General features: G+C 42.2%; 2 pseudogenes; both read right to left on the bottom strand.

Moving 5' to 3' along the window:
* Positions 1 to 1,019: 1,019 nt before the first annotated feature.
* LOC139555860 (protein broad-minded-like) lies at positions 1,020 to 11,801 on the bottom strand (annotated as a pseudogene).
* Positions 11,802 to 14,565: 2,764 nt separating this feature from the next.
* The window catches only part of LOC139555858 (protein broad-minded-like), a 35,690-nt pseudogene continuing 23,016 nt past the window's right edge, over positions 14,566 to 27,239 (bottom strand).

The raw sequence follows: 27,239 nt of genomic DNA, 5'->3' as shown, positions 1-27,239 counted from the left end.
GTTTTAAAGATTTGGCAGTACGTCCAACCGGCCTCACAACTGCAGACTACGTGTGGCGAGTGGTTTACTGATGTCAACGTTGTAAACAGAGTGCCCCGTGGTGGCGGTTGGGTTATGGTATGGGTAGGCATAAGCTACGGACAAAGAACACAATTACATCTTATCGATGGCAATTTGAATGCACAGGGATATGGTGACGAGATCCTGAGGCCAATTGTCGTGCCATTCAACTGTCGCCGTCACCTAATGTTTCAGCATGATAATGCACAGCCCCATGTCGCAAGGATCTGTACACAATTCCTGGGATCTTAAAAATGGTCCAGTTCTTCCATGGCCTGCATATTTACCAGTCATGTCACACATTGAACATGTTTGGGATGCTCTGGATCGACGTGTATGACAGCGTGTTCCAGTTCCCACCAATATACAGCAACTTTGCACAGCCATTGAAGAAGAGTGGGACAACATTCCACAGGCCACAGTCAAAAACCTGATCAACTCTATGTGAAGAAGATGTGTCACGCTGCATGAGGAAAATGGTTGTCACACCAGATACTGACTGGTTTTCTGATCCACACCCCTACCTTTTTTTAAAGGTTTCTGTGACCAACAGTCATTCTCAGTCGTGAAATCCATAGATTAGGGCCTAATTTATTTATTTCAATTGCCGGATTACCTTACATGAAATGTAAATCTTTGAAATTATTGTATGTTGTGTTTATATTTTTGTTCAGTATATTTCATAACATTATTCATATCTGTTATTTAATATTTCATACATCTCTACCACTGTACATCTTTAAATATGTAGAACAATACTGACAGATCTTAGAGGTATAAACAACATTTACAGAGAGCATACACAGTATCAAACCTTTCCTCAATCCAAACAACAGGTAGTATGAGACTCCCCAGGTACACACACTGGTTAATCCTGTCACAAGAAGCCTTTACCTTGTTATTACCAGTCCCAGTCCCAGTGCAGCCTGGGGAGTGAGGGCTGTGGTGTGTCAGCACTGCTAGCTGATTCTCTGAGAGATATTTTTCATGTCTGTCAGTACCATTGTTCTGTAACTGTGCTCCAGACCCTCCATGTACTCCAGGTAATGACTCACTCTGAAGCTCCTCCTGATGGGAAATGAGAGGAGAGAACACAACAACTCTGGTTAGGCTTCCAGTCCAGCCCTCTATGGGCTTGTTGTGTGTGTGTGTGTTTGGTGAGGAGGTTGACATAGCAATATACAACCAACAGCAACGTGAACTTTAACAACCTGTAATAGTACAGCCAGTGTGTGGGATGGCCTAATGTGCAATGACATTTTAACAACTTCAATTGGATCGAGGCCAAATTGCAAGGACAAAATACAATTTAATTGGGGCAATTTGTACAGTCAGCAATTTAATTTAAGGCGTTATAATTACTCTCGGAGTGATACATATTTTATGGTGATTCTCAAGTACACAGACAATACAAAATGAAAAACAGAGGAAATAAACTTTTATGGGTTCATTGGAAAGTCGATGTGTGCAGTGCAAGCGTATTCTGTTTGCTACCTACAGTACACAGCACCCAAAGGAGCGATATCTTAGCCAATGACACAGAACAACCCTGAGCAAACAAGTGCAATGCAAATGCCCTTATATTCACACATTAAGTTATGTAGTGGCAGGGGTTAAAGCCCCCAAAAATACCATGATTGAAACTTAAGTCGATCTCAGATCAATTGCCTGGGGCCTAGTTAACCTCCTTTTTATGTAAGAAAGTCATGACCATCATGCTTTTAGGGAAAGAGGATCGTTTTGTACATGTATTAAACTGTGAGTTTGACCAATTCCAGTCCCCTTGCTTAGGGGGTCCGGGTCCTCCCTGGGATCATTTTTATGTAGAAGGACTGAAAAGCTCAGTTCTGGTGACTTTGTACTTTCTTTTTTTTCTCTTTTTTTTCTCCTCAATTTTGTGGTATCCAATTGGTAGTTACAGTCTTGTCCCATCGCTGCAACTCCCGTATGGACTCGGGAGAGGCGAAGGTCGAGAGCCATGCGACCTCTGAAACACGACCCCGCCAAGCTGCACTGCTTCTTGACACACTGCTCGCTTAACCTGGAAGCCAGCCACACCAATGTGTCGGAGGAAACACCGTACAACTGGCGACCGAAGTCAGCGTCCATGTGTCCGGCCCACCACAAGGACTCACTAGAGCGCGATGGGACAAGGACATCCCAGCCGGCCAAACCCTCCCCTAACCCGGATGACGCTGGGCCAATTGTGCGCCACCTCATGGGTCTCCCGGTCGCGGCAAGCTGCGACACAGCCCGGGATCGAACCCGGATCTGTAGTGACGCCTCTAGCAATGCGATGCTATACCTTAGACCGCTGCACCACTCGGGAGGATGTTTACTTTTTAAAAGGACATTCTAAAAAAACATAATGAAAATAAAATTATGCTGACGCTATCTAAAATATAATTTCCACCTCCAGAAATGGGCGCAATAACATATTGGTAAAAATGGATGGACCATCAGTAGTGTAGTGCTATGTTTTATAGGCGAGGGATCGCATTTTTTTATTTAACTACTAAAAGTTTGTACCGACAGATTGAATATCATAAAAAAATAGGTGCATAAAATGCATCCTCCAATTGCAACGTCTGCCTATATGCCCACACATCTTGTCTCAAGAATTATTAATATTTTTAGTACCCCCAAACACCAAGTTAGGCATACCTAATTTCAAAATAGGCCATTATCACTGTCAATAATGAATGATAATTCTTCACGTTTTACCATTGAAATGTCCAAACTGCGTGCCCATTGTTTGATCTCAATCAGTTTCATGGGAACATGCATTAAGATCTTCTTGAATAACTGTTTCATGAGCGAATTAAAGCAGACTTTAAACAAACTATTAGCATTTCTTGTAGGCCTATTTTGTTTCAACTAAAGCATGCGGTGCCTACTGTTGAGTTTTGGCCGCATGAGGATTTTTTTTTGACTATTCAGCTTCAAATAAGAAATGACTGAGGAGGTGTTTTTGGTGTAACATATTATAGGCCTACTATGCTACAGTAGACTTATATGGTATTATATTCCAATCCTATATTCCAAAATGTAAAATACTAATGAATCATTATGTGATCTTGCGAGACATTTATTCAGCTTTATCTAACTTTACTTAACTAGCACCATTGTGAGAAGTGACATTTGTAATATAATAATAATAATAAGTGATGAGTAGGACTATTAGGCGTAGGCAACATCTTGATGAGGGTGATTATAAGCGTTTTGAGTGCCCTTCGTATCGTGGTGCTGAAAGGACAGCAGTGTTGTTCTGGGTTCACTGCAGGGTGTCCACTGCAGGGTGTCCGTGGAGTTTTATGAACATCAAGGCAGACACAGGGTGAATTTGGATGCTAGATCTCATTGGTGTGATGATAAGGTTCATGCATGGATCAGTTTGTCTTCATATGCAATAGAGATGGTACGTTTCTGTAAGCTAAGCACTCGGACAGTAGGGCGAGTTCAAGTGGGTCGTATAAGACCGTTATGAGAACAGAAGTTTTAGCAACCCCTGGTAGAGTTTTCGGTCTGCGGCTGTTCTTGTTTCATCGGATTTGGCCCGCTCAAAGTGGTCAATTAAATATAATTTATTTACAATTCATCAGAATATATTTTCCAGAAATAATTTTACCATGCAGCTAGGTGTATTCTCAAATTGAAAAAGTGAGGGAGCGTTACATCACTGTGAACCATGTTTATAGCCTATGCATGGTCTATATTATCAGATGTGCTATTAGCAATAAGCATCATCACCTGTAGCCCAACTGATGCAGCATAGTGGCTATAAAATGGACCCAGGCTGAAGCCATCTGCATTTTCTATTATAAAGTATGTCATTGCCCTTTTAAAACGACAATGCCCCTTTAAAAGTTCTGTTGCAACTGAGCCTATACCATGCTTGAATCTCCGGTTGTAAACTGCATTTGTAAAACAATGCCACACGCACACAACTGAAGTAGAGATTTTTTTTATAATTTAGATTTTTCATGGGGTTGTTTCAGCACCCTTACTTCCCGTGGCTATGAACGTGGTAGCAATGTAAAACTGGGATCCCCCTCTTTTTACAACAAAGGCCAAAACTGCTTTCAAAATAAATTTGAAATAAATTCAAAAATATTTTCTGCTTTCAAATAAATTCAAAAGTATTGAATTAGGAATAGTTGTGCATTGAATGCTAGTTGTCAGAATACATGTTTCCCTCCTATGGCTCTCACAACTTGAACGCGCCTCGAGAGGAATATTTACCTCACATAGAAAAACCAGAGATGGAAACTCGAGTCTGAGCCTCGGACTCGAGTCGCAAAATGACTTGCGACTTGAGTTAGACTCGTGATCAATTGACTTGAGACTTGACTTGGACTCTAGATGAGAGACTCGTGAACAATGCAAGTCAGTACTGGGATAAGGTTTTGTTGTGCATTCTGTCAGATAACATGTAACAGGCGGCATTGTAACACAGAGATAGTAGTTTAACACAGAGGGCTGAAAAACGTTCTAGAACGTCTGCGTCATTTGTGCGTCATTGTAGTACTACAGCTGAACAAGCGTAATCAGCAACAATGTCATCAGGTGGTGAGGCTTTCGTTATTACATTTGGTTACAAGAACCTGCATTATAAAGCCAGTGGCAAAAAATGCAAAAAATGAAATGCTGTTTGCAAAACTTGTGGAATTAACATTAAAGATGCAGGCCCAACTACACCCGACATTTGAAAACTCACCGCAAAAGGTCAGTTAGGCTAGCTAGCTAACAACGTTCCAATGTGGTTAGACTAATAGCAGCCTGTTTAGCAGATGGCAGCTTGATATAGCTAGCTTTCTTGTGTGTCATCTCTTTTAGGTAACTGGAAATGTATTACTGTCGAATATTTCCTTGAAAGGTTAAGAGGAGCGTTGTCAGAAAGCTAGGCCTACTTGTTAGCAGAGATTATTAAATTACATCTCGGCGATATGCATATCACTCTGAGATTTAACATACTTTCTGCTGTAGCCTGGTCCTAGGAAGTAACGTAGTATAAAACGAGAGTTCAAAGCATGCAACTTCTTTGACATTTCTGCTGAAAAATCCCATAGACTATATATATATATTTGTTTGTGTGCTTGTACTTCCATCTCAAGTCAGCAACAACTATCTATCGTGTTGCTCGTCTGCAGGTTCACTGAATTCTACAAAGCAAAGGTGCAGGGACAGAAGGACAGAGCAGCATTGACTCATTCTTCACCACCACAGGTGTCCATGTGTACAGCCAGGGCCACCCCAGGCAGAAGGCCATAACAGAGGCTGTACTGCAAGACCTGATCATTTCCAGCAGTCTGCCTATGTCCTTATTGGACAACCCTCACTTTAGGCATTTCATGTCAGTGGTAGATGACAAATATAGAACAGTAAGTAGGCCCACGTTGAACGGGCGCCTGCATGACGTAACACTGAACAAAGAGGCTACAATCAAAAGTGCCCTAGAACAGACAGAATCAGTGTCTGTCACTGTAGATATATGGACTGACAGGACCATGAGGGGTTTCATGGGAGTAACGGCCCATTACATGGCCATGGAAGAGAAAAAAACTCCCAGACTGGAGTCAGTTCTGTTGAGCTGTGATAGATTCACAGTGTCACACACTGTGGAAAGAATCAGTGATACATTTGAAGTAATATGTGATAATTTTGGCATAAAGCATCAATTAGATTATATCATATGTGATAACGCTGCAAATATGAAAAAGGCCTTCACAGTTTGTTTCCCCAATGCAAGCAATGATCATGATGATGATGTGGATAACCCCAGCCTATGGGAAGAATTTGGTGAAGAGTACAATGCTGATGTAGAAGCTAAGCCAACTGCAGGCAACAGCACTTACAGTGCTTTGCCCATTCATTACAACTGGTGATTAGAGATGGACTAAAGAAAACAAAAATCATAAACAGTGTGATGGCTAAGGTAACTAAACTTTGCAGCTTACTACATACTACCTGTGGTCTGCAAGAAGCATTTGAAGCTGAGATCGGAGCCAATCGTAGTATCCCTGCTGCTGTGTCTACCAGATGGAATTCCATCCTCCGGCTTGTTAAAGCAGTCAACAATCTGAATCAACAAAGCCTCAATACTCTACTTGAGGCCCAAGGACACAAGGAGCTCTGCTTATCACCAGGGGAATGGAGCCAGCTATTGGAGCTAGTGGACATTTTGGACCCTTTTGTCCAGGCCACCGACCTTACTCAGAGGGAGAAAGTGGTGACTCAGTGCTGCCCTTCCTTGTGTACTGTCACTCAACTATCATCTGCAAAGTATACTGAGCACAAGTCGTCACCTAGTCAGTCTAGTAAAAGCACTGCAGCAGTCACTCAAATGCTGATTCCAGGGGGTGTTTGTGAATGTCAGAATGGAGCACTCGGATGAACAGGCAACAAAACCTCCATTTGGTGACAATGTATACATAATGGCTGCACTGCTGGACCCATCTTTCTGCCTGCTCTGGCTTATTCAGGATGTCCTCATACCACATGAAGATAAAGCTCAATTGAAGGAGATTCTGATTGGTAGATACAATGCATTGCAACATGCAATGTTTTCTATGTCACTTGCATTCAAATAATAACTGTTTTTTCATGTACAATATATACTGTTATATTCTTGATCATATGTTTTGGCTGAGGCATGGAAAGTCATCGTTACGAAGAGCAGTAGTGGAGAAGAAGAACAACCACCTGCCAAAACCTCCAGACTGTTCTCTGGCCTCCGCAACAAGATCAGCAAGAAGAAAGGAGACAAAGCCATGTCAGAGCAGAGATTATTCGCTACATTCAAGTATCTTCTGATGAAAATGAAGTTGATTGCTTGGATTTTTGGACAATCCAAGGCTGCCACCAGTGCCCCAGCGGAGAGAGTGTTTAGTCATGGAGGCCTCATCATGCGCCCTCATCGTGCCAGGCTCAGTGTAAGAACGCTGACAAACTTCATCTTTCTGAAATGTAACCTGTCTGCAATATAAATGTTCTCTGTCTTAGGGCACAGGACGTAATTTGCTACTTGTTACAGGAAATTGTATTTCTGTTGTTAAGTGTCCAGGTCAGTAAGTATATTCTAGGGATAAAGGTCATTACGTTTGATATATAGGATACTTTAGTAGTGCAGTTAACAGTTGTCAGTCATTTTGGTTTACATTCATACTTGTCATTTATCTTCCCTCACCTACAGATTTTTTGTTTGTGTGACAGAATGAAGTGAAATATAGACTGTCTGACACAAAATACCATGCACTTTAAAATGTTATGTTTGCTTTTTTCCATATCCGGTACAATTACTTTTATTAATGTAAACTGTCTACATTTTAAAAGGAAATGTATTTTGATTTAAATAGTGCCTGATGTGCTTTCTTTCATACAAGTATAGACTAATGAACAAGGGAGTCTCTTCAAATAATTTACAAGGTTTATAGACCTAACCCACAGCATGCAGAAAGCCATTGCCAAAAGCGATTTGAGACTTGACTTAGACTTGGCCCTAAAAGATTTGAGACTTGACTCTACCTCAAAGACTTGTGAACATCTCTGCATAGAACACACAAGTCGAGAAGGTAAATAGGTAAACTATTATAACATGGTGTTGTCTGATTTTGTTTTAATAACAACATTACATGGAAAAAATAGTAGTTCTGGAAAGTTACATCCTGAGGGATGAAGTAAATGCTTTAAATTACTTTACCAGCATTATAGACTATTTCATTCCTTTAATTTGAACATCGGAGTGCCAGAAACCATCATGCATGTCAGTTTAGTGCATACAGCGTAACAGAGAAAATAAAATATTTGAGAATACATTTATTTTGGAATTTCATAGACCAGACATGCTTCTATCTGTAATGGGCTAGGTCATTTCCAAACCAGCACCCCCAGCACCCTGCTCTAAGGCAGACCTGTTATCTATGTTCACGAGCACATTCACTTACTTGCCCTGTCAAAACAAGGGAGGGCTGTGGTGATAAATGTGGGATTAGCATGAAGAACACTCTACTTAATGGAGTGACATTTCTTCCTGCTCCTTCCTGTTCCATGTTGATAATGGCAATCTTTGTATGAAAAGCCACCCAAATGACCAATATAATTTTCCTGAGTCTTTATCACTTGTCACCCAGAAAAGAGCTGTAAACACCATCAAATGTGCAAAAAGTGATCTATCTAACAGATAAGAATTCATACAGCAAGTTAGGTATACCAACTGTACTGTAGCCTTGCTCCTATTGTTACTGTTAGAGAGAAGCAGGGACGGGAGAAAACATTTAGGAATGCACTTTAGAAAATATCTCAGAGCAGATAGTTGGCTGAGAACCTATGGCAGCATTGTGTAGTGACAGGCAATTTCGTTTGAATAACAAAGAGATGCTTTAGGGGGACCATTTGATTCATGTAGCATTTGAGACACCGGCAATGCTTTTTTACACTCTGTCTTCCACCGCATCGACCTGCAGACTGACATCCAGAACAATTGTAACAAGTAATTTCCATTTAAATGTTTAATTGAGATGAAATATAGATGTACTAAGCAGCTGCGGATACGTACAAAACCCAACAAACCCATCTGACTGTCTGTCTAAAACGGATCACCTATTGTTCAAAGTGTGAATCCTCAATGAACACTTACAAAGTAGCATGTTTCACACTGTCCAAGTTGAAGCAAGGACAATGAGGAAATTGTGTAAGCATGTTTCTGTCTAGCTGTATTTGAGGCAAAATGCATGCTACAATTCATCACAACAATATCTCCAGATAAGGCCATGATGTCATATTTTAGTCAAACTACTAACAATCTGTTGATGGAGCTGGGACTCAGTTGTTATCTCTTGTGGACAAATTCACTAGCTCTAGCTGTATGAATATGACTGTACTCTATGGAGAGTGTCTCAGTGTTTCAGGGCTTTGCGGTGCCGCAGGTAGTGTGACTGACAGCCAGCCAGCCTCACCTTAAGGAAGACCTGAATGTCCTGGGACTGCGTGTACTGCAGGTGTTCCAGCACGGCCACACACATGTACACCTGGTAGTTCAGCTGTATCACCACACAGGTGGACACGTATTGGCAGATCTCAGGCCAGCCCAGGTAGTTCCAGAAACACTGGCCCAGCCAGTGCAGACACATCTGGAAAAACACCTACCCACACTAAGAATGTAAACCAGAAAATGACACAGATGAAGGGATGATATTAAGGGTTATGAATGTTTTAATCTAATCCACATGACTTGGAGAAATAAGTACTGAGGCTTTGAGATAGTGGTGCTGTGGAGCATGCTGAGTGGTTGTATGATGTCTATCATGTGCTTTACCTACAACATTAACTGGAGAGCTTGGCTCTAACAATAATTAACTGTCTTGTTTCTCTACCCAAGATACTGAACCACACAGAGGACAATCATTATTTTGAATGCATAATGTATTGTAATCAAACTCCTATCTTGCCTACATTAAAACAATGACAACTTCTAATTCATTTTTGTAAGAACAGATTCATCCGTAAAATCAACAGTACACTTGACATCCTTTATAGGTCTTTCTAACTGTCTTTTCAAGGTCTTCTCAATAACAGTATTTTGAAGGGAAAGAAGTGACATTCAACTTGAACTATTCAGCCAGACAGAGCTAAGGCCAGTCCCAGACGGATCTGCTAGCTCCTCCACCCACTCACTCCACACTGCAATTTACTCTGTATGTTTACCACAGGAGGCTGGTGAAGGGAGGATGGCTCATAATAATGACTGGAATTAAGTGAATGGAATCAAACACAAGGAAACCATGTGTTTGATGTGTCGAGACCATTCAATTTATTCCATTACAGCCATTACTATGAGCCTGTCCTCCTGAATTAAGGTGCCACCAGCCACCTGTGATGTTTACAGTCTGAATATCTCTCCTAGCAACCCCAGATGATGTGGCATAGCTGCAGGTGCACAATATCTTGCCATTCCTGATGGAGGTGACCTCATCTGAAGGTCAGTTTCATTAGTGATTCCTGCTTTGTCATGTTATCAAAACGTATTAGGGCATAATTTCATTCATGGCAAGAACATACTGGATTGATATATAGAGGTTGATTGGGAAGGTGGGTGCAATAGTTTGCACCCAATGACTTTAAATCTATACTGTAAACTCTTTAGCTTAAGATACTCAGTCCCTGATGACACATACGAGATGACAGTCAGCCTGGAACACTGAGCCAAAAGAAGATGAGATCAAAACAAGACTTTCAAGGTGAACTCTTTGTTTGGACATGAACGTTTACGTCAAGGGAATCAAGTGTGGCAAGCCGAACAGTAGAGGGATTCTGCAGCCTCAGTTCTGAACTTCTTTATAGAGAATATGTGTGGCTGTGACCTTGAAGAAAACATATTACACTGTTTCATGAAAAATCATTTCTATTCCATTTCAATGGTTGAAACCAAGGTCAAAATAGTAATTAAGGGTATCCATTTGATTATAATATAATCCTGTGAAAACAGTGCAAAGTGAAAGGACATAGGGTGATATTGTACCTGGGAGGGGGTAAAACCGGACATCCTGAAGGTAGAGAAGACCAGTGGCATTTCAGGCTTCAGCAGCATCTTTACATAGTGTGTTGTACATGAGTAGACTGGATAGATGCCAGCATGAGCAATCTCCATGTGGACGTGAACCTAAAAGGCTAATAAAATAAGACATGTACAGAGGAGAGGACTTTAACTACAAAAGCCCAGCTCTGTAGGTTAATAGGTAAACGTGTGAAAGTAACATTCAGACAGACAGCTGCTTTGTCTGATTTTCACTCCTCATTTTCCTCAAAATAACAGAATTGTCAGAGCCTGAATGCTTTCGAAGAATGCAGTATGTGTGTGTGTGTGTGTGTGTGTGTGTGTGTGTGTGTGTGTGTATGTTCACAGTCAATTTGCTACTACTACTTAATTACTTGTCCCTGTTTTCTTAGGTATTGACAGGATCAATCGCATCAAATTTATAGAGGATTTTGCCACCGCTGTTTACAAATTCTCCTTCATTGGCGACATGGTGTGCATACTCCCATCTGTCTGCTTACATCCTGATTTGCATGCACTGCTGCTCGGATGGCAGAGCTATGAAGAACTATAATCATTTGTGCAAAATCGTCCACGGTAGCATTACCATTTCCAAGACATATTCTTACCCCTGAAACTCTATTAACTTCAGCGTATTCACCAACATCTGCAGAGAGAGATTGCCGTTTCCACATTTTATGGGGACAATGGTAATGGCTATGCCACCATAATCTCATCATATTCACCATTTCCATCAAGAAAACATGAGGCATTAACAATCCCTAGTCTACAAAGATACAAACGATAACATAACTCAAAACGTGTACGATTTGGCTCGTGTTGCATAAATGGGGCGAGAATATTTAGTATTAAAATGCAACTCATTTTTCCAATGCACAGCCATACAAATGACAGTATTTCATAATAATCCAATTGCAGCAGGATTCAGTAGAAGGTCCCACCAAATGAAAGAAGTGTTTATCTCCTCACATACTTTTCACATCCTCTTCCTTGATTACTCCTTAAGCTGCATGCAAATGGAAGGCAGAGAGAGACAGAGGAGAGACAGCAGAGACAACTAAGTTCTATTCGTCAGACTGGAGGCCTCTTGGTATTCAGTCCCTTCCTGGGAGAGCGAGGGGTGGGCTGCTGGACTCATCGATCCGTGGAGCCTAGCGGGCCAGAGGAAGGCCGATGTGAGCAGGTTTATATTTTTTTATTCAACCAGGCAAGTCAGTTAAGAACAAATTCTTATTTACAATGACGGCCTACCAAAGGTAAAAGGCCTCCTGCGGGGACGGGGGCTGGGAATAAAATAAAATAAATAAAATAAAAATATAGGACAAAACACACATCACGACAAGAGAGACACCACAACACTACATAAAGAGAGACCAAAGACAACATAGCATGGCAGCAACACATGACAGTACAGTATGGTAGCAACACAACATGACAACAACATGGTAGCAACACAACATGGCAGTAGCACAACATGGTAGCAGCACAAAACATTGTACAAACATTATTGGGCAACAGCACAAAGGGCAAGAAGGTAGAGACAACAATACATCACGTGAAGCAGCCACAACTGTCTGTAAGAGTGTCCATGATTGAGTCTTTGAATGAGAGATGGAGATAAAACTGTCCAGTTTGAGTGTTTGTTGCAGCTCGTTCCAGTCGCTAGCTGCAGCGAACTGAAAAGAGGAGCGACCCAGGGATGTGTGTGCTTTGGGGACCTTTAACAGAATGTGACTGGCAGAACCGGTGTTGTATGTGGAGGATGAGGGCAGCAGTAGGTATCTCAGATAGGGGGGGAGTGAGGCCTAAGAGGGTTTTATAAATAATGATCAACCAGTGGGTCTTGCGACAGGTATACAGATTTACAGTTTACAGAGGAGCATAGAGTACAGTGATGTGTCCTATAAGGAGCATTGGTGGCAAATCTGATGGCCGAATGGTAAAGAACATCTAGCCGCTCGAGAGCACCCTTACAAATCAGGACAGGTCATTTCACTGAGCAGCCATTACGAACACAGGCTGTAAAACAGTGATCACTAAGGTCGTTACAGAAAACACCAGACTGGTACATATCAGGATTATTTGTGAGAATAACATCAAGGAGACATCAAGTAGCCTTTGCTGGGTGTTTGGAGTCATACCTTGTGGGATTGGTAATAATCAGAGAAAGATTTAGGGAGACCCATTGCTTTAGGACAGTCAGGAGGTTTAAGCATGTCCCTGTTTAGGTCACCTAGCAGGACAAATTCAGACTTAGTGTAAGGGGCCAGGAGAGAGCTTAGGGCAGGTAGGTACAGGCCGGTGCAGATGGAGGACGATAACACCCAGCAACAGTCAACAAAGAGCTATTTGAAAGTTTAATGCTTAAAACCAGCAAATCAAATTGTTTGGGGACAGACTTGGTGGAGACAGCCGAGCACGGAAGGTTTTCCTTGGTAAAGATTGCTACACCCACCACCTTTGAAAGATCTGTTTTGCAGAAAAAGGTTATAACCAGAAAGGTTAACATCAGTGTTCAAAACACTCTTCCTTAACCACGTCTCAGTAATGACCAACACATCTGGATTGGAGCTGTGAACCCACACTTTCAACTGATCCATTTTAGGTAATAAACTTCTAGTGTTAATGTGCAGAAATCAGGCTTTTACGAGAGCAGAAATCAGTGAAGCAGATATCAGAGAACAAGTCAAAATTGGGGTTAGCAACACTAGATGGGCCAGGGTGCACATGCACATTTCCAGATATCATCAGCAGTATACAATCAGTACAATCAGGGCACGGCTGAGGACAAGGAGAGCTCTGCAGTGTTGATTTATGACATTTGAATGTGCATTAGATAGCAACAAGCAGAAAATGCCAGGGGATGGTTTCTAAACAGCAGGAGTAGGCTTCAAAGGCCTCTGGATTTAGATGGGGTAGGCTGTGAGAATCTCCTGACATTTTTGGGCTCAAAGGATTTGACACCTCTCACTTCACACCTCAGTGCTAATTGAAGTTGTATCTGTTCTGTCCTAGCAAGCTTGGTAGCCTTAAGTTAGCATTCAGTCCTTATAAAGTAAAATATATCATTGTAATGCATTTTTCTTCTTGGCTCTCAAAATAGCTTCAGACTAAACATTACTCACTCAGTTCCAAGTTGGATGGTGTTTCAGGTTTATGTTGTTTGTTTGCCAGAGTATATGCTGTATAGCTTGGAAATAGGAATCTTTGGTAGTAGGAATCTTTACAGGTAATTTTGTCCACAATCAGGTTGTTGGTTTGGAGTTTTGATTTGGAGTGAAGGGTATGTTGTGGAGGGTAGTATCCTGTATATGTCCTTGCCAAAAAAGTGTTTAACTCTAAATCTATCTTTTTTTAAAAACATGCAGAAAATTATGTCTCTCTCCCTCTCTTTCCATTTATCCAGCCATGAGGAAAACCAGTCGTGGCAGGGTTAGGCTCCCTGCAGTGTCTGGTGGGGGGTGTCAAGGAGAAGCTCTAACAAAGTGCAACATCTGGGCCTGTCTGACTGCCCCCCCCCCCCCTAATGTTAGGGAGAGGTCCACTACAACAACCACAACATTTTACCTAGCGCACCACAGGTCAGTCTCAGTAGGCAGCAGAAGAGAGGGGTTACAGATTGAGGGGGCTGAGGCTGGACGCAGTGGGCCTTCTCAATGTGATTGACAGGCACGTACTGCAGGGGAGTGGAAGCGGCCAGTCAGGATGCTAAACAGAGAAGTATGAATCTGAATTTAAAACAGAGCATAACCATGAGAGGTTCTTACCAGGGAATAAAGAGAGGAGTCTCGGCAGAACTACAGGTGTCACTCTGTTAAGGAAAAGGTCCGTTTCTAAAAGCCTGAGTGTTCATGATGAGTCCTTGAAAAAAGACAGGTGTAAAATATCTCTTCTACCTCTGAGGGAGAATAATAGAGTTATCACTTTACTGACCCTGGAATTGTCTGTGGAGGCTAAGTCAGTCCCTTTGTGATTCGTGCGGGTGTCAAACATAGATAGCTGATAAGGATACAAAGCTCCGATGTGAGTTTAGTTCTCTGTTGAGAGAGGAGCTCTTGGCAACGCTTCACCAAAAGACAGAGGTCCTGCTCGAATTCATTGCTCAATAACTTCAGATATCTCCCATACCTACAAACAAACACAAACTGACACAAATTCAACAGGGCTCTACTGATCTTATTGTGTCCGTTGTCACAAAGACATCACAAAGTACGTTAGAAAATATTCAGGATTCTAGATCACACTTTGACTAATTTATTCAACAAATTATGAGGTGTGCAATCAGAACAATTAGGGTTAATAGAAGGATATAATTAGCCCAAATGAGCCTTGTTTTAATGCTCTTCTGTTCATTAGCATATTGCCCAAAGACAGTATGACATATCTTAAAGGAGTTCATAGAAAGTTGACCTATTGTTCTAGAATGTCTCTGTAATACCGCTGATCACCGTATAATTCTGTAATCATTTTAGTTATCTTTATTGGTCGCTGAGTACCCTCTCTGAGAAAATGGCTGGTGCTTACTGGGGGGATTGAAACAAAGCTGCGAGGTTCAGTCAGACTTTGAGGATGCAGACGGCGTACCTGAGAGGCCTGAATCCCCAGCTGGTCCACAGATGACAGGCTGCCAGCCTTTACGCCGCTCTCCGATGCTATAAAACAGGCAATAAAGGAACGGGAAATTACCAGGGGTTTACACAATCGTGCTCCCCAGCCATGAATAAACATTTCAATTCAATGACTGCGGCAAAGCAAAGAGAACGTGGTTTTGCCAAAGCTCGCTCATCTGGCGAAATGACACGAACCCTAATCACACCTCTATGTGATACATTGCAGAAATGATCAGACGAGCGATCTGTATTCATCATAGAAACCAATGCATGCTTTAATTGAGAAAATGACCTTGATGAGAGTGAAGTAAACCCAGACTGACTGCTGCAGTTCTGTGGAAACTACTCTCCTCTCCTTATTAATGTCAGCGAACCCCACTTCCTGATTGCAATTACAATCTAATGGAGATGAATGACTTCTCTCTCCCGTCTGCCATTGTTGCCTCTTGATAGATGAGCCTGTGAGAAATGCCTGGGAGAGATGTGGAGAAGCTCACAGGGTTAAGGCTCCAGAAAATGTCTCTGCTCCGCACAATGGCAGCCCCTCAACTTGAGCAAATCTCTGAGCCTATTGTTGATGTCAATCACAAGCCATGACAAGAGAGGGAAAGAGAGTCAAACCACACTGGCTATGACAGCTGCTCCCCTGATGGACCATTTTGTGAGAGGAATAACTTGAAAGAGGAAAGGAGAAAACAGGGCATGGGAGTGTGTGTGACTGAGGGGGGAGATGGAGAGTTTCTTTTGCCTTTTTCTATGATTCACCGTCCATTGTGAGCTCCAGCCCAAGAGTACAGCTCCGTTCTGATGAGCATATCTCACACAACGACTCCAGTGTTCGTTTGGCCTGAGTTAAGCAAGCGAAACGGAGAAAGAATACATTCTGAACATATATGGTATTGATCCAGACGTCAGGACTAGAACACCTACAGGTCTCAATGAAACACTCACTGACCTCTACACCTACAGTATGTTACCAAGTCAACCATGTATTACTTCTCATTGACTAACAGAATTGTACAGGAACACATAAAGGAACATACTTAAGGGAATGGGTCTCAAAGGTTATAAAGGTATGCTATTAGCCTCTAGGTTTCAGGGAAACCATAAAACTAAGCTCCACAAAAACATGAAAATAAAGATTTAAAAATCAACACCAATGCCTTAGAAATGACAGACCATCATTGACTGGACTGAAGTTACTGAAGCAAGCTCCCATCAATAAATAATGGGCAACATTGAGGTCTCGGGGGACCCCGGAAACGTTAGTGTGTGTTGATAGCATTATGAGGCCAGTTCGGATGAAAGAGCACCAAGGCACTGAGAATCCTTTGAGCTTCAAGGGAAAGTTAAATACTGTAACTAGTGATGAGATGAGAGAATGTGCTTACAGTTTCCCTGAGTGAGGCCTCCACTGAACAGTAAATAACCTGCCTTTGGATTTCTGGACAAAGAGCCAGATGTCATGATGGAGCACTTTGTACAAGATAAATAATACATGCAAAATGATTATAACACTGGGGAAAATAACAATATTTGAGTTGCATTTAAAAGGTTTGGTTCTGTTTAAGTGGTGGATGCTGATTTGTCCTGTCATTAGATGTCCACACAGATGAGCGACACATCACTAATTAAAACACAGTTAATTATAGATAACAAAGCTGTGAAAGTGATGGGGATGGGAGCGTTTGTTCTATCATTTGCTATTTACTTGTAATTAATAAAAGTGTCACCACTGGAATAACTTCAAGCCAAAATTCAAAGAAATTTAAGATGTGATGAATTTTTAAGCAGTTTATGAATAATGAACAAAAAGTCTGCATGAAGGACTGGGAGGTCTACCGACATTTCAGTAAGGCACTTTGGGTGGGAGTCTGGGAGTGGCTGTCAGGGTAATATCTCCATTGTCATTCCTTTACAAGATCAAAGGGCCCGGCGCAGGACACACACCTTTCCATATCAATTAAATGTAAAGGTCAGAGGGAGATAGTTTTCTGACATGGTATGGAAGCATGTCGACGTCATAGGGCTGCAGCATGTTCCTGCCAGGCCTGTCTTTCCTCTATGTTCCACAGACACGCCCAATGGCAGACAGTCTCTCTCTCTCGCCCACTAGGCCCAGGTAGACCCTGAGGGGCTGGGAGGGAGACAGTAAGCTCCTCAGCTCACCCTGACCTTTGTATTGTGCAGGGGGGAAGAAATGCTCTGACTGCGAAGCAGAGAGGTGGCAACACAGCCTTCTCCAGTAGATCAGCCAGGACTGGTGAGGAGACAGGAAACACACATTGGATCAGCCAGGACTGGGGAGGAGACAGGAAACACAGTGGATCAACCAGGACTGGGGCGGAGACAGGAAACACACATTGGATCAGCCAGGACTGGGGAGGAGACAGGAAACACACAGTGAATCAGCCAGGACTGGGGAGGAGACAGGAAACACAGTGGATCAACCAGGACTGGGGCGGAGACAGGAAACACACATTGGATCAGCCAGGACTGGGGAGGAGACAGGAAACACACAGTGAATCAGCCAGGACTGGGGAGGAGACAGGAAACACAGTGGATCAACCAGGACTGGGGAGGAGACAGGAAACACAGTGGATCAACCAGGACTGGGGCGGAGACAGGAAACACAGTGGATCAGCCAAGACTTGGGAGGATACAGTAAACACACAGTGGATCAGCTAGGACTGGGGCGGAGACAGGAAACACACAGTCAATCAGCCAGGACTGGGGAGGAGACAGGAAACACACAGTCAATCAGCCAGGACTGGGGAGGAGACAGGAAACACACAGTGGATAAGCCAGGACTGGGGCGGAGACAGGAAACACACAGTCAATCAGCCAGGACTGGGGGCGGAGACAGAAAACACACAGTCAATCAGCCAGGACTGAGGTGGAGACAGGAAACACACAGTCAATCAGCCAGGATTGAGGTGGAGACAGGAAACACACAGTAGGTTTTAGGAACATCACAGAGGCCTTGGATAAGCCATTTATCTTCAATGCTACATCAGGCAAGTACAAATTGTGCTGCCTTTATTATACACACAGCAGGGAAAAGAGTAAAGTAATCAAGCATCTTGTTTATCTATTATACAAAGAAAGGAAGCTCTGTGTAGACATTTTTTCTTATTTCTAAGATACATCAAAAGCCTCCGTCCTGGGTGCTTCTTTGTCTCTGAATGAAATAAGCAATCAGGAAGTATGTTACTCTGTACACCGCAATCCCTTCACAACCAATAACTTAGAATGGAACTCTTTGAAGTGACATTCAGAGGAAGAAATTGAACACACAATGACACATAATCATGACGGTTTCAATGAATAGCAACCAATCAATGACATAAACACCCTCAGAGAGTGCAACAGTACAGTACATATACAGTAAATTAAAATCGTATGTGGGTAAATTAGTCATCTTTACCGTTATTTACTGTTACCCAGGCAAAGTGATCATCTATACATTTACAGTTGTAGGCAGAGAGATATTGGTTCTTCATTATCTAGTAGTCTAGCAGCACACCCAATATGGGCCTATCATTTCATCCACTGACAAATGTATCATCCATTTATTCATGGGAATGTAATGGACTATCAAATGTTAACAAACTCTGGTCCCTGTCTGTAGTTTGAATATAAAACAGATGAGTTATAACCCAACAGCGCTATAATTCTCAAATACAGTGTGGATTGTAGCATATCGGAATGGCAAGAACATTGAAATATGGATTCCCAGGTTTTATTGATAAACTATTCAAAGTCAGTTTTTTCCCGCTCTGACCATGTGAGCTGACCAGTAATATCTTTTTAATATATAATAATAATTATAATATAATTATATCACCCCAATTAATATAATATATCACCCCAATTTGCTGAGACAATGTTGGACTTGGTGGTCATGACTTTACGGTATTGTCTCCTGCAGGTATCCATCCAGCTCCCATCCTTCTCTGTGTCCTTGGTGGAGGCCAGGAAGGCACTTATCTCAGAGTCTACAGACAAAACCAAAAGACATCACTCACTCACTGACTACCAAATGCAATCATTCATATCCTAATTTACTTTCAGGAGAGTCTATAGCCTCCATTATGCAATCAGAGCCATCTTTTATTTCAAAAACCCTGACCTTTTTAACAACATTGACATTGTGTCTGAATCTAAAGTACCACCTCACCTCACAGACATTTGTTTAGAATTTCAATTAGCCTCTCTAGCCTTAATCTCTAATGTCAACTAATGCTTGATGTTCCCATTCAGGCATTACATTTTTAAATGTCATTTTTTCAAGGCCTCTACTGATTAAGGGGGTATTGTTTGTATTGAGTGCTTTGAATAGCCTACGTTTATATATTTACACGACAGGCAAAGCAGAACTGTAATGAAAGGAAAGGTTTTAAAGCATTAATTAACCAGGGGAGGATCCTTGGCACCAGGTGGAGATCTTGTGGCTGAATGAACAGCATTGTTCAAGAGACCCTGTCCTTGCACCCAACTCCACAGCTAATGACAGACATGCTCACCCAAACCCTTCACATGAGAACTTCAAACAACACAATCTTGTTTCGCCTATTGGAAAATTATTGCTGCATAACTAATACCCTTACCATGGTCAGGCAGAAATACACTACATAACCAAAAGTATGTGGACACCTGCTTGTCAAACATCTCATTCCAAAATCATGGGCATTAATAAGGAGTTGGTCCCCCCTTTGCTGCTATAATAGCCTCCACTCTTCTGGGAAGGCTTTCCAGTAGATGTTGGAACATTGTTGAGGGGACTTGCTTCCATTCAGCCACAAGAGCAATAGTGAGGTCGGCCACTGATGTTAGGCGATTAGGCCTGGCTCGCAGTCAGCCGACACTTGACATTGCACATGGTGATCTTAGGCTTGTGTGTGGCCGCACGGCCATAGAATCCCATTTCATAAAGCTCCCGACGAAGTAATATTGCTGAAGTGGCTTCCAGAGGCAGTTTGGAACTCAGTAGCGAGTGTTGCAACCGAGGACAAACGCTTTTTACCGTTCTGTGAGCTTGTGTGAGCTACTTCATGGCTGAGTCGTTGTTGCTCCTAGACGTTTCCACTTCACAATAACAGCACTTACAGTTGACCGGGGCAGCTCTAGCAGGGCATAATTTTGACGAACTGACTTGTAGGAAAGGTGGTATTCTATGACGGTGCCACGTTGAAAGTCACTGAGCTCTTCAGTAAGGCCATTCTACTCCCAATGTTTGTCTATGGAGATTGCATGGCAGTGTGCTCGATTTTATACACCTGTCAGCAACTAGTTTCAGGACTTCCTCTTTTTTATGTTAGGCCAAGGGGTGCGAGTAGAAGAGCACTGACCTTCTGGAGGGCCCTAGGGGGAAGTCTCCTCTCCAATAGTCCTCCAATCACACTCATATGCACCAGGATGTGGTTCCTCTCAACAGACAGACCATCAATGATGAAGATGGGGGAGGGGATACAAAAATGGGAGGAGAAATTAGGTGATCTCTAATTCAGAAACAAAACTGGCGTGCTTGCAGGCACATTTATTTTGTGACCAGACAATTCACAGCATTTCATTCATGACCAGTCACAATATCCATTATGGAGGCATTCAAAAGACACTTTTGGAAATGGCCTTTTGTTTACGCTTTATTTCATTTTACTGTGACAAGGCAAATGATACATTTCTCATTTTGTCGTGATTAGACTAACGGTGGAACCACAGCCTGTCATAACATTATGAGGCACAGGAAAACAAACAGCTTTTCAAATACACTTCACCAGACAATGTATCGGTGATGTTGTCCTTGACATTGCAACAACATGTCGTAAATGTTGTACTGTGACTTCAGATGCAGGAGGGAGTCTAGGTTGCAGCATCACACACTTAGTAATCTGAAAGTATATGAAAATACATAGATAAACAAATGTCACTTCTCAAGGACATACAATTACAGATCGTACAGACTTAATCCTTATAAAGTTAGTTACCATTTGATTTAGAGTGCTTGCTCTGAAAACCCATTGGGTCTAGCTGCCTACAGACCTGTAATGGACAGTATGTTGTATTTTTTCCCAGGTCTTATAAAAGTTATTATTTGTTTCCGCTCGCCTGCCTTATTGCCTTGTATATCAGCAGACTCCACAGAGGGCCAAGCCAGAGTGCTTTGCATAATAGGGAGAAAGAATCTCTAACTGAATTGTGGAAATAGATTTCAACATTAACGCAGCAGTTGAGAGTAATACATCATGAAAGCGGATGCAGGCGGGATGTGACGGGGACATAACAACGGTGACATAAAACAGGCAGGTGGAAGTGAGCAGTAAAACAGGACAACCCTGCGTGTCATTGTTAAGTGACAGATATTTCCCTCCCTAATGGCTAATAATGATGGGATTTACTACCGAGCAGTCTGTTCATATCAGCCTTGTCTCTTTGCTGTGACAGTAACACAAGCCCATTTTATAGGGTTTGGGCAGCAACACAACATACTGAAGCTGTAATCAACCAAAATTTGCACAGCTGGGACCAAAGCAATCTTGGGACACCTGGAAGCAATTCAAGATAGCATTGTTTCAACACAGACACCAAACTGCAGGAATGCAAGTTACTGTAAACAGGAAAAAATACCAGTCCTAGAGCAGAAAGAATTCCCCTATTCTAATCATTAACTATAAGTGAAAGATTCTGTAGAAGCCAGTCAGGAGCCAGTAAACATTATACATGTTCGTCCTGCATTCAGGGAGTGAGGAGCTCCATATTTGTTCATACCATTAGAAGGCTCTGATTAGGAGTGCAGCGTGAGGGCAATTCATTATCATTACTTTAAGCATGACAACTGGGAGCCAACGTGCTGCTGAAATGAACACTGAATAAAACCGCTCAAGAAAATTACACAGCCGCGCCGTTTTGTCAACAGGAAGCCTTCCTCCTCCAAAACAACAGTCTCTTAATTGATCTATTTAGCATATTTGGTGGAGCTGAGCAGGTCTCTCCAAAGAGAATGTAGCTCAGGCTCTTTCATCTGAAGTCTCCGCCACGGCGCCAACCTCCGCGAGACACCAACACTGACTTGCGCTCCCTTTGACTGGGGCGGCCATCGCTAAGGATTCCCTTTGACTTTCACATGAAGATGGAAATGTGATCTGGTTAAGCAAGGAGAGGTGCGAGTCGTTGCCGTGATGGAGCATCCTGTCAAAGCAAAATTATTAATTTCTGTGATGCTGTGAACTGTCATCACGCCCCCAGTGTCATGGGCACCTTCAGTCATTCAATTTGATGTCCACTGGAAGACAGAATGGCTTTGTGAGTTCTGAAGGTCGTCCATTTTCCACCTCATCCTTCACTGTTTACCATTCAGATTGAAATCTAACCTTTATGGTTTCAACTAGTTTCAGCCGGAATGAACTGTCTCTAGATTCTACAGTTCTTTTCAAGATGTAGCTGTTATGTTCACTTCGGGACAACAGTGCAGAGAAACCCTAACAAACTGTGAGCTAACACCCACTCAAGCCGGTCCTTCTCCCTGTGATGTCCCGCCAGCCACTCCAGCGACACACTGACAGCTTTGACAGTTGTTGGGTGAAATGAGGACGTGAGAAGGGACAGTGGCTCAGTAATGATGACCTCTCCCCAGAGAGACAAGAGAGAGGCAGAGGCTATCCAGTGACATGTCTATAACCACTGGAAGTGTGGTTTAGTTAAAGTGAAAGCACCAGCTGTGTTTACACTGAGGCAAGTTAGTGTTTGTTTGGAGTGTGTGTGGAATACATCGCCCTTTCCAAAAGTATCCTCCGGGGAGGTTAAGCGAACCAAAAATAAGTGAGCAATATAAGCAAAATAAATGTTCACATCAAATCATGTTAAGAATGAAGAAATTACAAAAAAATAAGAACATCGTTTGTGGTAGCTTTAATAGCCATGGTGGGGTCTTATCTGTTGTAAATGCATTAGTGTTATATTAATGAGTCTTCTCTGTGTCTAAAAGAGTGACTCAGTACAGCATTACTTAATTCAACTAAGAATGCTTTTCAAAGAAAAATAAAAAAGACACGACTCAATTCTGAGAATAGCTCTTTTCATATAGCGGAATTATTATATCAGGCAGTCCATGTCGTTTAATCAAAGCATAAAGCAAAGGGTCAATCTCATATTGATCAATGGGTGACGGATGTATGAATGCGACACAACATGCTAATCAGATGGTAAACCACACAATGTATGCGCTGCTGTGCCTTTGTGCTCCTGCTCCCCATTCATTCTGAAAGGAAGATCGGAGAACAGAATTCATCTTAACTCAGGCCAAACGTGTGAGATTGCTCATAGTTGAACAGTGAATGAATTTTCACATTGAATTCACGGCAATCAGCCTATCAATCAACTCCTGTGGCAAAGAGGAACAAAACAGAGTGAAAAGGATGGAAAGATTGTGATGATGTGAAAGGTAGATAATGAATTCTTACCTAAATACTGATAACGTGCAGTAGTTATTGATTTGGCTGTCTGTAGAAGCACACGTAGAACTACGTTACGATAGTCCTGTTTGCACACAGTGTAAGTATGCCCTCCTATGGTAGAACCTGGGACTGCAACCACATTTAAAAGTACCACTGTATCTTTCATATTGGCTGCATAATTTAAACTAAACATTCTTCTCTTTCACATTTTCACATATTTTAAACAACCCATGTTATTTATGGGGAGCATCCTCTGAACAAACTGATGTGAAACCGTATCCAACCTAGGAGTCATACAAGTGTATGACAAGTCAAGCATTCTCCTCGTAGTGTGTGAGGGTCAGTGTTGAGGTCAAGACTCACTGTGAGGGAGATGGGCATCTCCCTTAGGTTGTACTCAGCCTTATTGGGCAGAGGCTGCTGTTCCAAGAGCTCCCACACAGCATGGGGGGAGGACAGCAGGTTGACCATGGACAGGAACGACTGGGGAGCAGGAGGTGTCAGGGCAAATCAGTCAGACATAATTTTATTGTTCTGAAAAGCTAAGGTCAAGGTTACATTAGTTTAGTTTTATGACAAGGTCAGGGTGCAGCAATTGTTTTTGTTTCTTTCCTACATTATATCAAATCAAATTTATTTATATAGCCCTTCTTACATCAGCTGATATATCAAAGTGCTGTACAGAAACCCAGCCTAAAACCCCAAACAGCAAGCAATGCAGGTGTAGAAGCACGGTGGCTAGGAAAAACTCCCTAGAAAGGCCAAAACCTAGGAAGAAACCTAGAGAGGAACCAGGCTATGAGGGGTGGCCAGTCCTCTTCTGGCTGTGCCGGTTGGAGATTATAACAGAACATGGCCAAGATGTTCAAATGTTGATGAATGACCAGCATGTTCAAATAATAGTAATCACAGTGAACAAGTCAGGGTTCCATAGCCACAGGCAGAACAGTTGAAACTGGAGCAGCAGCACGGCCAGGTGGACTGGGGACAACAAGGAGTCATCATGCCAGGTAGTCCTGATGCATGGCCCTAGGGCTCAGGTCCTCCGAGAGAGAGAGAAAGAAAGAAAGAAAGAAAGAGAGAATTAGAGAGCGCATACTTAAATTCACACAGGACACCGGATAAGCAGGAGAAATACTCCAGATATAACAGATTGACCCTAGCCCCGCGACACATAAACTACTGCAGCATAAATACTGGAGGCTGAGACAGGAAGGGTCAGGAGACACTGTGGCCCCATCCGATGATACCCCCGGACAGAGTCAAACAGGCAGGATATAACCCCACCCACTTTGCCAAAGCACAGCCCCCACACCACTAGAGGGATATCTTCAACCACCAACTTACCATCCTGAGACAAGGCCGAGTATAGCCCACAAAGATCTCCGCCACGGCACAACCCAAGGGGGGGCGCCAACCCAGAAAGGAAGACCACGCCAGTGACTCAACCCACTCAAGTGACACACCCCTCCTAGGGGCGGCATGAAAGAGCACCAGTAAGCCAGTGACTCAGCCCCTGTAATAGGGTTAGAGGCAGAGAATCCCAGTGGAGAGAGGGGAACCGGCCAGGCAGAGACAGCAAGCTGGAAGTAACAAAAGCATGGATTAATTTTTCTGCATCATTTTTGGACAGAAAATGTCTGATTTTTGCAATGTTACGTAAATGGAAAAAAGCTGTCCTTGAAACAGTCTTGATATGTTCGTCAAAAGAGAGATCAGGGTCCAGAGTAACGCCGAGGTCCTTCACAGTTTTATTTGAGACGACTGTACAACCATCAAGATTAATTGTCAGATTCAACAGAAGATCTCTTTGTTTCTTGGGACCTAGAACAAGCATCTCTGTTTTGTCCGAGTTCAAAAGTAGAAAGTTTGCAGCCATCCACTTCCTTATGTCTGAAACACATTCTATCTATTCAAATGGCTTTAAAATTATTTTGAGTGGGGGAATAAGGAATTTGGACTATAGAGATTTACTCAATCAGTCTCTAGAGATTTATTCTGCATGCAAATAACCTATTTCTTCTCAACAAAAGGATGACAATTACATTCACATCTGCTACAGACAGTGTGTATTGCTGTAGGGGTATCAGAGGACTGACATATTGATAGATCACCCTCAAAGTGATGCACACCAACTGTTAGACTTCAGTGCAGCTTTTGACATTATCGATCATAGTCTGCTGCTGGAAAAACATATGTGTTATGGCTTTACACCCCCTGCTATAATGTGGATAAAGAGTTACTTGTCTAACAGAACACAGAGGGTGTCCTTTAATGGAAGCCTCTCAAATATATTCCAGTTAGAATCAGGAATTCCCCAGGGTAGCTGTTTAGGCCCCTTGCTTTTTTACATTTTTACTAACGACATGCCACTGACTTTGAGTAAAGCCAGTGTCTATGTATGCGGATGACTCAACACTATACACGTCAGCTACTACAGTGACTGAAATGATTGCAACACTCAACAAAGAGCTGCAGTTAGTTTCAGAGTGGGTGGCAAGGAATAAGTTAGCCCTAAATATTTCTAAAACGAAATACATTGTATTTGGAACAAAACACTCACTAAACCCTAAACCTCAACTAAATATTGTAATAAATCATGTGGAAATTGAGCAAGTTGAGATGACTAAACTGTTGGAGTAACCCTAGATTGTAAACTGTCATGGTCAAAACATATTGATGCAGTAGTAGCTAAGATGGGGAGAAGTCTGTCTATAATTAAGCGATGCTCTGCCTTCTTAACAACACTATCAACAAGACAGGTCCTACAGGCCCTAGTTTTGTCACACCCTGACTACTGTTCAGTTGTGTGGTCAGGTGCCACAAAAAATGAAAATTGCAATTGGCTCAGAACAGCGCAGCACGGCTGGCCCTTGGATGTACACAGAGAGCTAATATTAATAATATGCATGTCAATCTCTACTATATATACACATGGATTTAGTACTGTAGATATGTGGTAGTGGTGGAGTAGGGGCCTGAGGGCACACAGTATATTGTGAAATCTGTGAATGTATTGTAATGTTTTTAAAATTGTATAAACTACCTTAGTTTTGATGGAACCCAGGAAGAGTAGCTGCTACTTTGGCAGCGGCTAATGGGGATCCATATTAAATACAAATACAAACTGTGAATGCATGAGTAGATTACTTCCTGTAGATTAGTGAATACAAAAGACTGGATTTAAATAAAACATGAGAAAACAAGAGCTAGGATATTTATCTGTCAGACACCGTTATTTAATTTAAGGAATAAATCATACCAAAACAGATCTAAAAACCCACATTGTCATTCTTGCAGGTCTGGTGTCTGTCGTTTTTATCTATGGCTGGGCTGGTTCCTATCTTGTCTGAATATGGTATAGACCAGGGCTGGGCAATCACTTTATCTCGAGGGCCACATCGGGATTTCACAATTTCACGGACGGATTTGTTAGTCAAAATAAATTTGAGGTCCAGAAAAAGGGCAGTTATTTGAAAACGTAATACTGCAGGTCCATTAGAATTTCTATATACTTTTTGTATCTAGTTTTAGACGTTCAAGAGTGGCCTGGGGTATTTTTTA

Source organism: Salvelinus alpinus, chromosome 27 (assembly GCF_045679555.1).
Source record: "Salvelinus alpinus chromosome 27, SLU_Salpinus.1, whole genome shotgun sequence".
Lineage (NCBI taxonomy): Eukaryota > Metazoa > Chordata > Actinopteri > Salmoniformes > Salmonidae > Salvelinus > Salvelinus alpinus.
Note: the sequence above shows the minus strand (reverse complement) of the source record. Positions and strands in the feature narration are given on the sequence as shown.